The sequence below is a fragment of the Puma concolor genome, chromosome B2 (genome assembly GCF_028749965.1).
Source record: "Puma concolor isolate L17-30 chromosome B2, mPumCon1.1.hap2, whole genome shotgun sequence".
Lineage (NCBI taxonomy): Eukaryota > Metazoa > Chordata > Mammalia > Carnivora > Felidae > Puma > Puma concolor.
Genome location: NC_141671.1, coordinates 108,677,758 through 108,692,132, shown reverse-complemented (window position 1 = coordinate 108,692,132; position 14,375 = coordinate 108,677,758). Strand labels below are relative to the sequence as shown.

The 14,375-nt window shown below is 34.8% G+C and overlaps 1 protein-coding gene across 8 annotated transcripts in view; it reads left to right on the top strand.

The window, feature by feature from the left end:
* The window catches only part of CEP85L (centrosomal protein 85L), a 227,477-nt gene that overhangs the window by 124,033 nt on the left and 89,069 nt on the right, over positions 1 to 14,375 (top strand). The window lies entirely within an intron of this gene.

The window sequence follows — 14,375 nt, the reverse complement described above, 5'->3', positions numbered from 1 at the left end:
ATCATACAGTTAAAATAAGAACTAACACATGTATTTAATTTGTGTTTTCTTCAGTTAGAGCTTTAACAATATATTTATGAACAATAATTATCATATTTAAACTGATGTATATTACCCCAGGAAAAGTTACACTTTGCAAATTTCAGAATTGAAGATTTTTTTAGCATCTGCATTCAACTACCATAAAATATTATTAAATTTTAATAAGCTCAGACAGTGTCAAGAGTAACTTTCTGCTAAAAATGAAATAATCAGATTCCTAATCAGTGGCATCCTAGTTAATGATACTTTATTGAAAATAGACGTGCATTTTGTTAGACATTTAAGTTGTGTAATTTTTCTGAAAGGATTGACTCATTTAATGCATCAGTTGTTCCCATGAAAATTACTATACAAATGAAATTTTAGTAAATGGAATGATATATGAAGTTTCTAGAACAGTTTAAGAATAGAGCTGGGAAATAATTCGTTTGAAAAGCTATGCATTATTTTCCTATTTACTCTGCTTTTTTGTTTATACTGTATATTTGATTTACTTAAATCACCATACCTGCAAATTCTGATTTTTAAATCTTTTCTGTAATTCTGGAGGAGTTATCTGTTAATTTTATGTATATGTGTATATATATATATATATATATATATATATATATATATATATATGTATATATTCATAGCAGAGTGAACTCAGCCTGCTTCACTTTCTTATGGGTAACTAAAATGTGTTGCAGCAGCTGCGTATGTGTCCTTAAATGGAGATGGTTTTGGCTTCTTCCAAAGAAAGATAAAATCCTTCTCTAGAGCAAATCTCTTGTTATTTAAGGAATCAGCTAAAACTAATAGAAAAATAATACTTCAAAGGACCCTCTGTGAACATTGCTAAGGGAAAATTTATAACTTAAAACCCAAAATTAAAGAAATTGCATGAATAATGTTTGACATTTTGCTCAAAATGCTACGAGCATTTTTTTTCTTTCAGTCCTTACATATCAAGGATCTCTTATTAATACTATCAATTTCCAGTGATAACTGAAATACAAAACCTAGGTTTGAAATACAAGCCTAAAGTGGGACACAGTGGTTTGTCAAAGATCACACCTCTGCTAAGCACAGACTGATCCGGATCCATTTAGTTACAATTCCCTGATAGATGGGCATGTTAGGGAGACGGAGTCATAGCGTGAATATAGATTTCACAGAGTAGCATACATCAAGTAAGAAATTTTAAGATGGTGATAGGTGAATTATTGAAAACTTTTATTATTTTTAGAAAGTCTGCTTTAAGCTTGTTTGCCAGTTATGCATTCACTTGAAAATGAAGCTTAGGGGATAGATTGTTATATTATAAGCACTTTTAGTTCTAAGAAAATACAATTAGTAATACTTAAACTAAGAAATTGCCATTGATTGAAGAAAATATGCCCTAGATATCTCACATGTTGACATGTTTGCTTAAAACCCATACACAGGCATGTGCACACACCCACCTTAGAAGGGATGCTGACTGTATGTGTCATAGTTGGAAAATGGAGACAAAAACTTACTTTGTAGATTTGTACAAAGGTGTGGAGCTTCTGGGTTTACCCTTTTCCGTTTGGTTACCTGCTGTTGCTGCTTGTTATTAGTCCAAATGGAGCTCTAGGAAGTGTTGCTGTTTAGTTTTAGCTTGATTGCTCAAATAAAAAGTTGTTTAGAAGGAGCTTTGTCATAACAGTTGCAACAGTATTTTAACTAAAGCCCATACTTTATTGAGATTTCCTCTGTTTTCTCTAGTGTCCTTTTTCTTTTCCAGGACCGTATCCAGGGTACTAGATTACATTTACTAGTCATGGCTCCTTTGGTCTCCTTGGTTTTGACAATTTCTGAGACTTTGCTTTTTTGAATGACCCTGACCATTTTGAAGAGTGCTGGTCAGATATTTTGTGGAATGATCCCCAGTTGGGATATGTCTGATATTTCTCTCATGGTTAGTTAGACTGGTTAATGTGTTTTTGAGAGGAAGACCAGAGAGGTGAAGTACCATTTTTATCACATATTAAGAGTACATACTATCAACATGACATCACCATTGCTGACCTTGATCACCTTGCTGAAGTGTGGCATCCATCATCATTCTCTGCTATAAACTTACTCCCCGCCCCTTCCTTGCCATGTTCTCTAGAAGAACTGTGAGTAACTATGTACCACCCACACTTAGGCCTCACTACCTTAAGAATGATGTGTCTATAAAATTATTTGGAATCCTATATATTTGATGGATATAAAAACATTCTGAGAACAGATCAGTAGGCTTTGGCACTCTGCCATAAAAAGTCAGTGGCACGTAAGTTAATTTCTGTGTTTCTGTAAGTTAATTTCTGTGTTTCTGTAATTGTATGGGCAGCCCTTTTTCGAAAGGAGGACTGAGTTTTCAAACAAGCTAAAATCCAGACCTCTTTGTTTTTTTAGGCTCTGTCTTTGTAGCTTTGTCTCTTATCACATTCCTTTGTATCCTGTGCTCTGAACCTGTGCTGTGGCCCTCTCAACAGTCTGTTGTTCTATTTTAAGCCTCCCTCCTCCTTACCAACCTTTATTCTCAGCAAAGGGCTGTTTCAGTTTACATCAGCACAGCCCTCCCTGCCTTGTGCCAATTTTGCATGTTACTCTGTTGTCTTTTTTTATTGTGTTTGTTAGTGGTATCTGCCTAGACTTTAGTCTCCTTGAGAGCTGATCCAATAACTCGTATTTATACCACTACTTACTCTCTGTGGTACTATTACCTACTGTAGAGCCTGGCTCATTATAACTCTTAAATACTGATTGAATGATTGGACAAGTGAATAAAAAAACAGGAAGATTGCAAGGTGGTAGTGAATGTGTAATCCTGAAGAAGGAAATGTTAAGGACAGTTAAAAAATCCTTCTAAATTTCAAAGCTCACTGTGGGAGAGGAGGAGAAGCATGTGAAGGATTGAGACACTTGGGACAAGAGTAGAATAACAGAAAATAATTTTCCTTTTTGTCATTTAAAATTGTTGAACATATATTTGGAGGTTAAGAGCCAAGGAAGGTTACACGATAAGCTCATGCTTCCCAAATTGAGCCTTTTAAAAACTAAAAAAAAAATTTTCTCTCCCCATTGGATTCATATCAATCTGTGGTACTTTCTATACTCTGAATATTGTATGGCCTCTTTTTATGTAGTTACTCAGCTTTTATTCTAATAGTAATTTTTAAAATTGTAGTTATATGCACCTTTAAGATTACTGCCTAAAACAAAAGGCAGGATGTTAATAATAACCCCTATCTAACCACCTGGTCCTGCCATGTTTCCCTTTTCCCCACCCAAGCAAATGATTATTCTGGATCCTGGGTTCATTTATTTGCATTTGTTTTTATATGGTTTTGTGACATTTTTAATGTATTCCTTGAAAGTATTTTTTTTTAATTTTAGTTAACTTTATGTAAAGGAAATCATGATATATATAATCTTTTACATGGAATATTTACATTGCAACTTGTAGAGTGGTGTGTCGGAGGCAAAGTTTCAAGGTAGACCAGTTTTAGGAAACTTAAGTGGTGATGAAATTAAAGCAAAATATAATACAGTACAAAAATAATACAGCAAACTGCACACTTTGCGTAAGTTTTTGTGATACATACAACATCCTATTTTTCTTTTAAAATTTATTTGAGAGAGAGAGGGAGAGAGAGCAAGCTGGGGACAGGCGGAGAGAGAGGAAGAGAGAGAAAATCCCAATCCTAATGCAGGACTCAAACTCATAAATCATGAGATCATGACCTGAGCCAAAATCAGGATGCTTAACTGACTGAACCATCCAGGTGCCCCGAGACATACAACATTTCAAAGATAGGGAGCTTTCTTAGGTTAGACCTGCTAGACAAGCCAGGAGAAATATTTTACCTAACTCTTAGGGGCACTTTTCTGTTAAAAGTTTGAGAATTACTGCCTTAAAATTTAAAACCACCTAAGGAAGAATTAGTTGAAAAAACATCCAAGAACAAAAAGGAGAATAAGAATAGTTGTCCTAGACTGAAGGGATAGGGAAGTGCCTAAGGCAGTAAGAAAGAGAATAGGCTCACTTAGTGGGGAAAAAAGAAAGACCAATTCTTTTTAAATTTTTATTTAACATTTATTTATTTTTCAAAGAGAGAAAGGGAGGAGCAGAGAGAGAGAGAGAGAGAGAGAGAGAGAGGGAGGGAGGAAGGGACACACAGAATCCAAAGCAGGCCGCAGGCTCTGAGCTGTCAGCACAGAGCCCAATGCGAGGCAAGGCTCAAACCCACAGACCGCAAGATCCTTACCTGAGCCGAAGTCAGACGCTTAACCAACTGAGCCACCTAGGCTCCCCAAAAGAAAGACCAATTCTGAAGTAACCTGCAAACCTTATGGTCATTTGAGGGAGGTAGATTTCATTTTTAGAATTGATTTGCCAGATACTTGGAGGCCCAAACATTTTATTTTTTCCTAAATGTTTGAACTCTCGAACTCTCTTTCCTTGTTAAATTTCCCAATTCGCAATGGGGAAGAGTTTGACATCAATAAAGGCCAGTTAGTTTAAGTAAGGGCTCACATAAACCTAAGGTTTGCACAATTTTTGGAAAATTCATGAAACACGCTCTGAGTGGTAGAAAGAAATGTTATAGTATGGTCTGTGGCTTCAAAGAACTTGTCTATCAGTACACAAGTACTATGCAAATGAAATATTTAACATTTGGAAGTTAACTACTAGCGTAAGATGACATCTGGAGGACAAGGAAATTCAAGATTAAGAATGAAATTAGCACATGTAATAAGGAACAATAGGTTTTCTAAGAGAACTGCATATTTTTACAAAGGGAGCTGATGGAACCAAAGCCAATATAGGAAATGGAAACACACACACTTAAGCCAGAGTACAGATGTAACAACAACAAAAACAACATTCAGGCCTCTAGCTACTTATTCAGAACTTTATAAACCATGGTGCTATTCCAGTGTGGTTAAGATTCTAATTCAGTTCCATGATGTTTGGTTTTTTTCTCCACACATTAAACTCATTATCTTTGTGGTTGGCACCCCAGCACTTGGGCCCTTGCATTCCCAGTTTTTGTGGTGGCGTCATCATTTATTTTGTCATCCAGAATGGAAATTTGAGGCTCATTTTTGTTTCTGTCTTCTACCAGATTCCCCATTCACTAAGAAATAAAATGCAGATTACCAGATACAAATCTTTTATCCATTTCTTCATCAGCTGTCCTCTGAACTTTTATAGAAACCTTGTAACTAGTCTTTCTACCATCTGACTTGACCCTCTCCTCTTCAACCTTTACCCTGTTATCCAAGTTGCTTTCTCAAGTGCAAAATTGACTGTCACATGTTGAGAACTTTTCTTTGTATCATCATCTCCTTCAAAGTGAAAAGCCCAGACTTTGCAGCCTTACATAGAGTCTTTCCTGATCTGTCATTGTCATCTATTCTAACCATAATGGATTTGATTGTATATGTTATTTCTTCTTTCTGGAGCCCATTCCTTACTTTCTTGTTCCCCTGAAGAGCCTTCACTGTTCAAAATCAGTAGGGAGGAGGCTGTTTTGTTAGTTTCTAGTTTTTAATTGCATAAGTAATATCTTTTATAATTCAGGTAAATCAAATAAACCAGTCGTTGGAAGGGGATTTTATATATTTAGTGGGTGTATTTGTTTTCTTTGCCATGAACTTCATGAATAGAGGCTGATTTATTTTTTCTATTCTCCTTATACTGCTTATCCCTTAAAAGTTAAATTTAATGAATATTTAGAATATTATTTTACCATTATTATAAATGAGCTTTTAAAAGGATAAGTTGAAGGAACAATGGAGAAGTGAGAATAGAGACCCTCTAAGGTTTCAGACAAACTGATTTCTTTGAGATTCAGTGAAAATGAGATCATGCATGGTCCTGAGCTGAAATCAGGAGTCAGACACTTAACTGACTGAGCCATCCAAACACCCCCAAAAAATGTGCTTATTTTTAAAGGCCATTTATATTAGTTCTGTTAAAATAATTAAACATGTAAACATGTAAATTTTACATATTGGTTTCTAATTCATTCTTTCAGTCAAACAGGTTTACTGGGTAAAGGATGTCTTTATGCATCTTATATTTTAAAAGACTCTTACAAGAAATCAACACCTATTCATTGAAGAATAATTTTTATTTATTAATTTGGGCATCTTTGATGTTATTATATATTACAATATATATTATAAATTTTAATGACTTATTTTTGGCATATAAACGTGACCTAATTTATTGAATTAGTCTCTTTTGTGGTTTTAGTGATTTATAATTTTTGCCATTGTAAACCATAAAAACACTGTGATGAACATCTTTATGAGTAAACCTGATATCTTTCTTTGTCCTTTTCAGTCTCCTGGCTCTTTAAACATGTTTTAACTGTTAGTCTATTCAAGGATGATCAAGGTCTTAAATGAATTTGATTTGTGTGAAATCCAATTTAAAATTTTCAAAATTTAGGTATTTAGTTGATAGCATTTCCTTTTTATTAGATGAACTTCTTTGAGAAAATGACCTCAGAACAGGAACTTTTTGGTTGAGGGTTAGATGCAAACTGGTAAATATTCAGAATGATGTGAATGGCCACCCTACCTGCTGAAAGAATAACACTTTTAGTTTAGATCAAGTGGCCTCTTGAACTGTGCCCCTGCACTAAGGATGGGAGAGATAACCTTACCCTAATTTAGGTCTGAGCTTTCATAGAAAGACATTGATAATATCAACATTTAAGAGAAGTCTTTGCCTTAGGTGAGAATCTCTAAAATATAATAGCTTCTGTTGTTTTTTTTTTTTTTTTCATTTCTTCTCAGAACTACAAGATGAGTTCTGAGAGTAGGTTTTATTTATTTATTTTTAATATGAAATTTATTGTCAAATTGGTTTCCATACAACACCCAGTGCTCATCCCAACAGGTGCCCTCCTCAATGCCCATCACCCACTTTCCCCTTCCTCCCACCACCCATCAACCCTCAGTTTATTCTTAGTTTTTAAGAGTGTCTTATGGTTTGGCTCTCTCCCTCTCTAACTTTTTTTTTTTTTTTTCTGTGCTCATGGATTGGAAGAATAAATATTGTTAAAATGTCAATAGTGCCCAAAGCAATCTACACATTCAGTGCAATCCCAATCACCAGCATTCTTCTCGAAGCTAGAACAAGCAATCCTAAAATTTGTATGGAACCACAAAAGACCCCAAATAGCCAAAGCAATATTGAAGAAGAAGACCAAAGTGGGAGGCATCACAATCCCAGACTTTAGCCTCTACTACAGAGCTGTAATTGGGGTGCCTGGCTGGCTCAGTCGGTTAAGTGTCTGACTGGCTCAGGTCGTGATCTCATGGTTTGTGGGTTTGAGCCCCGCTTTGGGCTCTGTGCTGATAGCTCAGAGCTTGGAGCCTGCTTCAGATTCTGTGTCTCCCTTTCTCTCTGTCCCTCCCCTGCTCACACTTTGTCTTTGTCTCTCTCAAAAATAAATAAACATTTAAAAAAAGGTTAAAAAAAAAACAAAGCTGTAATCATCAAGACAGCATGGTATTGGCACAAAAACAGACACATAAACCCATAGAATAGAATAGAGACTCCAGCAGAATTGGACCCACAAAAGTATGGCCAACTAATCTTTAACAAAGCAGGAAAGAATATCCAATGGAAAAAAAGACAGTCTCTTTAACAAATGATGCTGGGGGAACTGGACAGCAACATGCAGAAGAAAGAATGAAACTAGACCACTTTCTTAACACCATTCACAAAAATAAACTCAAAATGGATAAAGGACCTGAATGTGAGCTAGGAAACCATCAAACCCTAGAGGAGAAAGCAGGAAAAAACCTCTCTGACCTGAGTCGCAGCAATTTCTTACTTGACACATCCCCAAAGGTAAGGGAATTAAAAGCAAAAGTGAACTATTGGGACTTCATGAAGATAAAAAGCTTCTGCACTGCAAAGGAAACAATCAACAAAACTAAAAGGCAACTGACGGAATGGGAAAAGATATTTGCAAATGACATATCGGACAAAGGGCTAGTATCCAGAATCTATAAAGAATTCACCAGACTCCACACCCGAAAAACAAATAACCCAGTGAAGAAATGGGCAGAAAACATGAATAGACACTTCTCTAAAGAAGACATCCGGATGGCCAACAGGCACATGAAAAGATGCTCAGTGTCACTCCTCATCAGGGAAATACAAATCAAAACCACACTCAGATATCACCTGACACCAGTCTGAGTGGCTAAAATGAACAAATCAGGAGACTGTAGATGCTGGAGAGGATGTGGAGAAACGGGAACCCTCTTGCACTGTTGGTGGGAATGCAAATTGGTGCAGCCATTCTGGAAAACAGTGTGGAGGTTCCTCAAAAAATTAAAAATAGACCTACCCTATGACCCAGCAATAGCACTGCTAGGAATTTACCCAAGGGATACAGGAGTACTGATGCATAGGGGCACTTGTACCCCAATGTTCATAGCAGCACTCTCAACAATAGGCAAATTATGGAAAGAGCCTAAATGTCCATCAACTGATGAATGGATAAAGAAATTGTGGTTTATATACACAATGGAGTACTATGTGGCAATGAGAAAGAATGAAATATGGCCTTTTGTAAGTGAAGTCTTACAGTGAAATAAGTCATACAGAGAAAGACAGATACCATAGGTTAGGGGGATCCTGAGAAACTTAACAGAAATCCATGGGGGAGGGGAAGGAAAAAAAATAGCTTCTGTTCTTCAGTTGTGTATTAAGGCCTCTTGAAGTTGTTGGAATACAAATGCAATTAGCTCTTGATTTTTCAGCATAGATGCATTCTTGAAAAGGTTATGTGAAGGGAATTTGAAAAGTGGAATTCATGTTTACCTTATAAAGCAAGAGCTATAAAGTGTCCCAGTGGAAAAGATTAATAAGCTCAACTTCTTGTGTAGGCATTGTAACTTTTTTTTAAGGAGAAAACCTTTTAAGTTTATTTATTTTTGGGAAAGCCCAAGCAATTGAATGGGGGAGGGGCAGAAAGAGAGGGAGAGAGAGAAAAACTCCAAGCAAGCTCTGCACATGAGACTTGAACTCATGACTCAGGGCTGGAACTCATGAACCATGAGATCATGACCTCAGCCAAAATCAAGAGTCAGCTGCTCAACTGACTGAGCCACCCAGGTGCCACTAGGCATTGTAACTTTTTATCTGTAATTTAATGAGAGTTGTGCAGTTGTGCATTGGTTTTGATACAACTCAGTACATCTGTACTTCCTCCTTAAACCCGTCTCCAAATTGAAGGCTTATGTAACAAAGCAAAAGGATGTATCTCATCATCTGCTGTTTTCATTTGCCTTTGAATAACTGATCAAAGGTGATAGGTGGGTTTTAGGACCAGCCCTAATATTGTTATCAAGAGGATAATTTTGGCACAGTTGTTCATGAGCCTCTCTTTTTAATGTATTCATTTTTATAGGTTTATTGCTTAGTTGGGATCATGGATATTTGAAGAATTGATTGTTGACTCCAGCATTACTATATTGATGTTTTTAAATCTATCTTGAAAAAAATAAATATCTTAAAAATATTTGAAAATAAATATCTGAAAATATTTGTATAATTGTAAATCTGTGTCATAAATGTTAGAGACCAAATGTGCTTTTAAGACTTCACATCGTCAACATAGAATGCAGTATGGCCACTGAAGACTGTGTTTCAAATTTATCTCTAAAATGCAAAATAAAATTAAATTAGTTGTGTGGATTATTCATAGAATTCCTGGTCTGAAAGAAATGAGGCTAGACATCAAACAGGAAAATATTTTTATTCACATGTAAGTTTATGAACTGATCTTTGAACTATAATCTTTAAAGTGTATATATTTCTTTTTATAATGTATATTATTGCTATTAAATATAATGAGATTTTAAGTAGTCGTAATTTGAGAGATGATAGCTTTTTGTAATTATTAACTTTTAGTTTTTTTAAATGTTTGTTTATTTTTGAGAGAGAGAGAGAGAGAGAGAGAGACAGAGTGTGAGCAGGGGAGGGGCAGAGAGAGAGGGAGACACAGAATCCGAAGAAGAGTCCAGGCTCTGAGCTGTCAGCACAGAGCCCGAAGCAGGGCTCGAACTCACGAACCCTTGAGATCATGAACTGAGCTGAAGTCAGCCGCTTGACCGACTGAGCCACCCCAGGCGCCCCAAGTAATTATAAATTTTTAGATCACTCAGTATTTAGCACAAGTTCTGTGCTGAGTACCAGAGATTATAAAAGAATAGGGCATGGCTTATGATCCAGATTAAACTGGGAAAGGAAACACTGTCATAATTAGTGTTGTGATACTCTAATTATAATACCTGTTTGTGCTGTTGGAAATATTTACAAATTGTTTTGATGTCTGAAAAATATATTTGAAGGACTGTAGTTATTCATATTCATTTGGCTGATTGTGTGCTGTGGGCCAGGTGTTGAACTGGACTCAGGATTTTAAAAAATTCTAATATTTATGATTCTAACAATTTTTAGAAAACAATGTGAAGGGATATTTAAATTGAATAGCAATCAACTTGCTCATGTTTTATGCTCTAACATAGAGAGGACTCTAACTCCTCTCAACAACTTTGCCCTGAGAATATTTTCCATTGTCGACCTTTGAAATATTTTTTAAAAACAGTATTCTTAACATCTAGGAAAAGAAAACATGGAATGGCCCATAGCTGTACTGTTAGAAAAGAAAAAAGTATGTGGATGGTAAGCAAAGTCAAATAATCCAACTGATACAAAGTAAAAGCCTCCTTCCTCTCTCTCCACAAGATAACCATCATTAACAGTTGTTTTTGTCCTTTTAGAAAAATCCTTTTGTACATTTTAAAATAATGTAGACAGTGCTTTGGTCCTAAAACACATCTATTATGTATTTTTCTTTTATCTCTTGATGGTAAAATACGATAAACAACTTGAATAAAACATATTTTGGTAACCTGCTTTTAAAAATAAATGAAATTTGTTAGTGCTTATGTTACAGCTCTGTTTTAGTAGATTCTGGTTCTATAGTGTGTATATTTGTTAAATATACCCTTGGCTAAGATCCCAGATAGACCCACATTATATTAAATATCTCATTTTGATAGACTTCTTTCCATTTCCATTTCATGCAGTATCCCTTTCATAAGTTATCAGTTTTATATATATATATATATATTTTTTTTTTTTTTTTTCTTCAGTTTGGTTACCAAAGCTGAAGCTGTCAGGTTTATTAATTACAATTAAATTAAATTTATTAAATTCTGCTGTTAATATATTTTATCTTAAATTTTTAAAAAGTAAATTATAAAGGGTTTGGATAAGGCTACCTTCTGTTTTAATGATTAAATTTGAAGACTTAAGCTTTATTATTTTTTTTTTTAGTCTTCTAATTGATTTACTTAAGGAAAATGATTTGCTCCTTAATCTTGGATGTACCATTTCTCCCTTCACTTTTGAATTATGACTGTAATGAGATCATGTTTCATGGTGGATCATTCCTTTGCTGGCATTTTTATTAATTAATTATTTATTTTTAAGCGTTTATTTAATTTTGACAGAGCACAGGCAGGGGAGGGGCAGAGGATCCGAAGATGGCTCTGCATTGGCAGGCCAACAACAGCGAGCCTGGTGTGAGGCTAGAACTCAGGAACTGTGAGATCATGACCTGAGTGGAAGTTGGATGCTCGGCCTACTGAGCCACCCAGTTGGCATTTTCTGAAAACATGGTAACACTAACAAAGATCGCACATAAAGCAGTTTGATCTTTGAGAGGAAAAATGTCGCTTCTTCTAAAAGAAAAGTTAATTTAATAGTAATTTGGTTGTTTAGCAAGGTGGAAATAGGTAATATTTTTAGGATTCTCATTATTTTCAGACACATGTATTTTTAAGATGTATAGGTGTGTATTCCCTTTCCTCTCATCAGGTTTCTTCTTATAATTTTTTTCAGGGTTTTTACCCTTGAAGTAACTCAGTATATTTGCATTATTATTTAGTAAAGCATATTAGGATGGCAAAGATAGCTAGCATTATAGAATTAGTAATAAAGACAAATTGAAGAAATAATGAGATTATTAAAATGCAGTTCCTTCTATAATTTAAATTTCAGAAGTCAAGATGCAGACTTCGGTTTATAGTTGTTCACTAGGAAGAGGTTATAGAGAGAATGTTTTTTAAATATGATCTTTTGGTTTGAATTTTGTTAGAGAAAATTTGTAGTAATACACTCTAAATAATTACATGGGCTTTAAGATATAGATTTTTAAATAAGTGCACATTTCTTTTAGTAATAATAATATAGTATATAATATATTAATTTTATTTTAATGTACAGGTTTTTTTTTTTTAAGTAATCATATAATCCATGTTTTTCCTACTCTTGGTGAATAGAAGTTGTCTGAATTCTATGTAATTAGTAGGTTTTTTTCATCTTCCTTACTGAGTTTTGTGAATTTACTTTTGGGTGAAGTATCATGATTGTTTTACCAAAAAGCACTTGTAGGATATTGCTTCAGATAGACCAATTCCAAGAAACAGGAAGATTTACTGTGTTGTATGACATGTTATGAGTGATGAACAAATGAGCTAAGGAACAAAGGCAAATGAAGGAGAGATAACGAACTTGAAGAATTGCAGAGGCTGTGTTGCAGTTAAGTGTGGTAGCACTAGATTATCTAAATTTAACAGTATTTGTCCAAGCTGAGGCCAAAGAATTTTGAGCTATTTTCAGCTGCAGTATGGTACGCTTATTTTAGAAGCATGTTTGACCATTAAGTGACATATTTTGGCAAGTTTTCACAGCATCTGGATTTCATCTAAGTAGCGTGTATTTGGGGTTGTGGATACCTGCTATCTCTATTCAATTATGAGAGTGGAATTGGCTGTTTACAATAAGAAATGCCTATATATGTATTATGGGTCTATAAATCTGGGTGGTTGGGGTCTAGATGCAGAAGAGTGATGATTCTTCTTTGACCAGGAAATTACTGTTTTCTTCTGTAAAGCACAATTGCAATAATGTATCTTAGGCATTTTTAGGTAAATTCTACTTTTTCCTTGAGTTTGGTAATTTGAATATAAAATACTTTTTAATCCCAAATATGTCTGAACAATGTTTACTTGTGAAAAGTGTCCTTGTTTGACCTGCACAGATTTTGAAATGTTCATTACTTTGATGACATCCTTTCTGTTCTATATTTCAAATTAGCTCACACAGTTACATGCCTTTATAATTATCTTTTAGATTTAATGTTCATGTCTAGTTAAAGTTTTATTGTTATTCATAGCCTATAAATATAAACGATATATGAAGTTATCAATGTCTCCTTGATTACTTATATTGGCTATAGTCACATAGAAACATGACTGACTATTTGAAATTCTAAGTAGAACAATATCACAACAGTAATTTTCTATTTTATTGATATGTGAATTTTAATATATATTTTTTCTAGAAATATTCAAAACTCTCTTCAGTGTGTCTTATTCACCTTCTATCAAAGCAGTACCTATGTTTTCTGGAATATGGTAAAAATGTGTATTTTACTAACAATATATAATTGCCACAAAATACTATGCCTCTCATGTCCAGTTGTGATTTTATAGAATAGAAATTCTTCATTGTTTTCTAACTACTTGGGATAAAAATGTGTTACTAATGGGCAATAGGGGAGAGGTTATTTGAATATAAAATATTTTCCTCTCTTCATATGAGGGAGCAGGTTGTCCTCTGTCTTAAAAGAAGCCTTCTTTGTTATGGAGTATTAACAACTCTTAATCAGGTTGTAGGTTGTTGTAGGGGAGGAAAAATAATTTTTCCTCCACCTTTCTGAGTTCTTGGCTGAGACTATTGTAGTAAAAGACAGATTAATAAGAGAAAAACAGGTTTATCAGTATGTATACGTCATATACCCATGGAAGATACATAGGGGAAAATGAGGAAGTCATTAAGAAGCAGATTTAGAATTCAGGATTAAATATCATTTTAATGAGGAAAGTAGGGGTAGGATATAGGCCTCTAAGGGGAGAGTAAATGATTTTTAGGAAAGATGCATGGGCCCTAAGAAGAATAGATGGGAGCTATGATAGTCTGTGAGAAAGTTTGTCTGAGTGCAGTCAGTGTCTGTTACAAGTCTCATCTTCCATGATAAGTGTCAGTCCTCCCCTGGTTGATGAAGTTTCCAAGGAGGGGATTTATGATAATTGAGATCTTTTTGGGGGATCTGTCTTTAGGCACATAATGGAGTTCAGAGAAAGCCTCTCCCAACATTTGCTGTTTTTAAGTGCCTGTGGCTCAAAATAATGGGGTGGCATATTCTGCTACCCTTCATTATCAGTTTGTT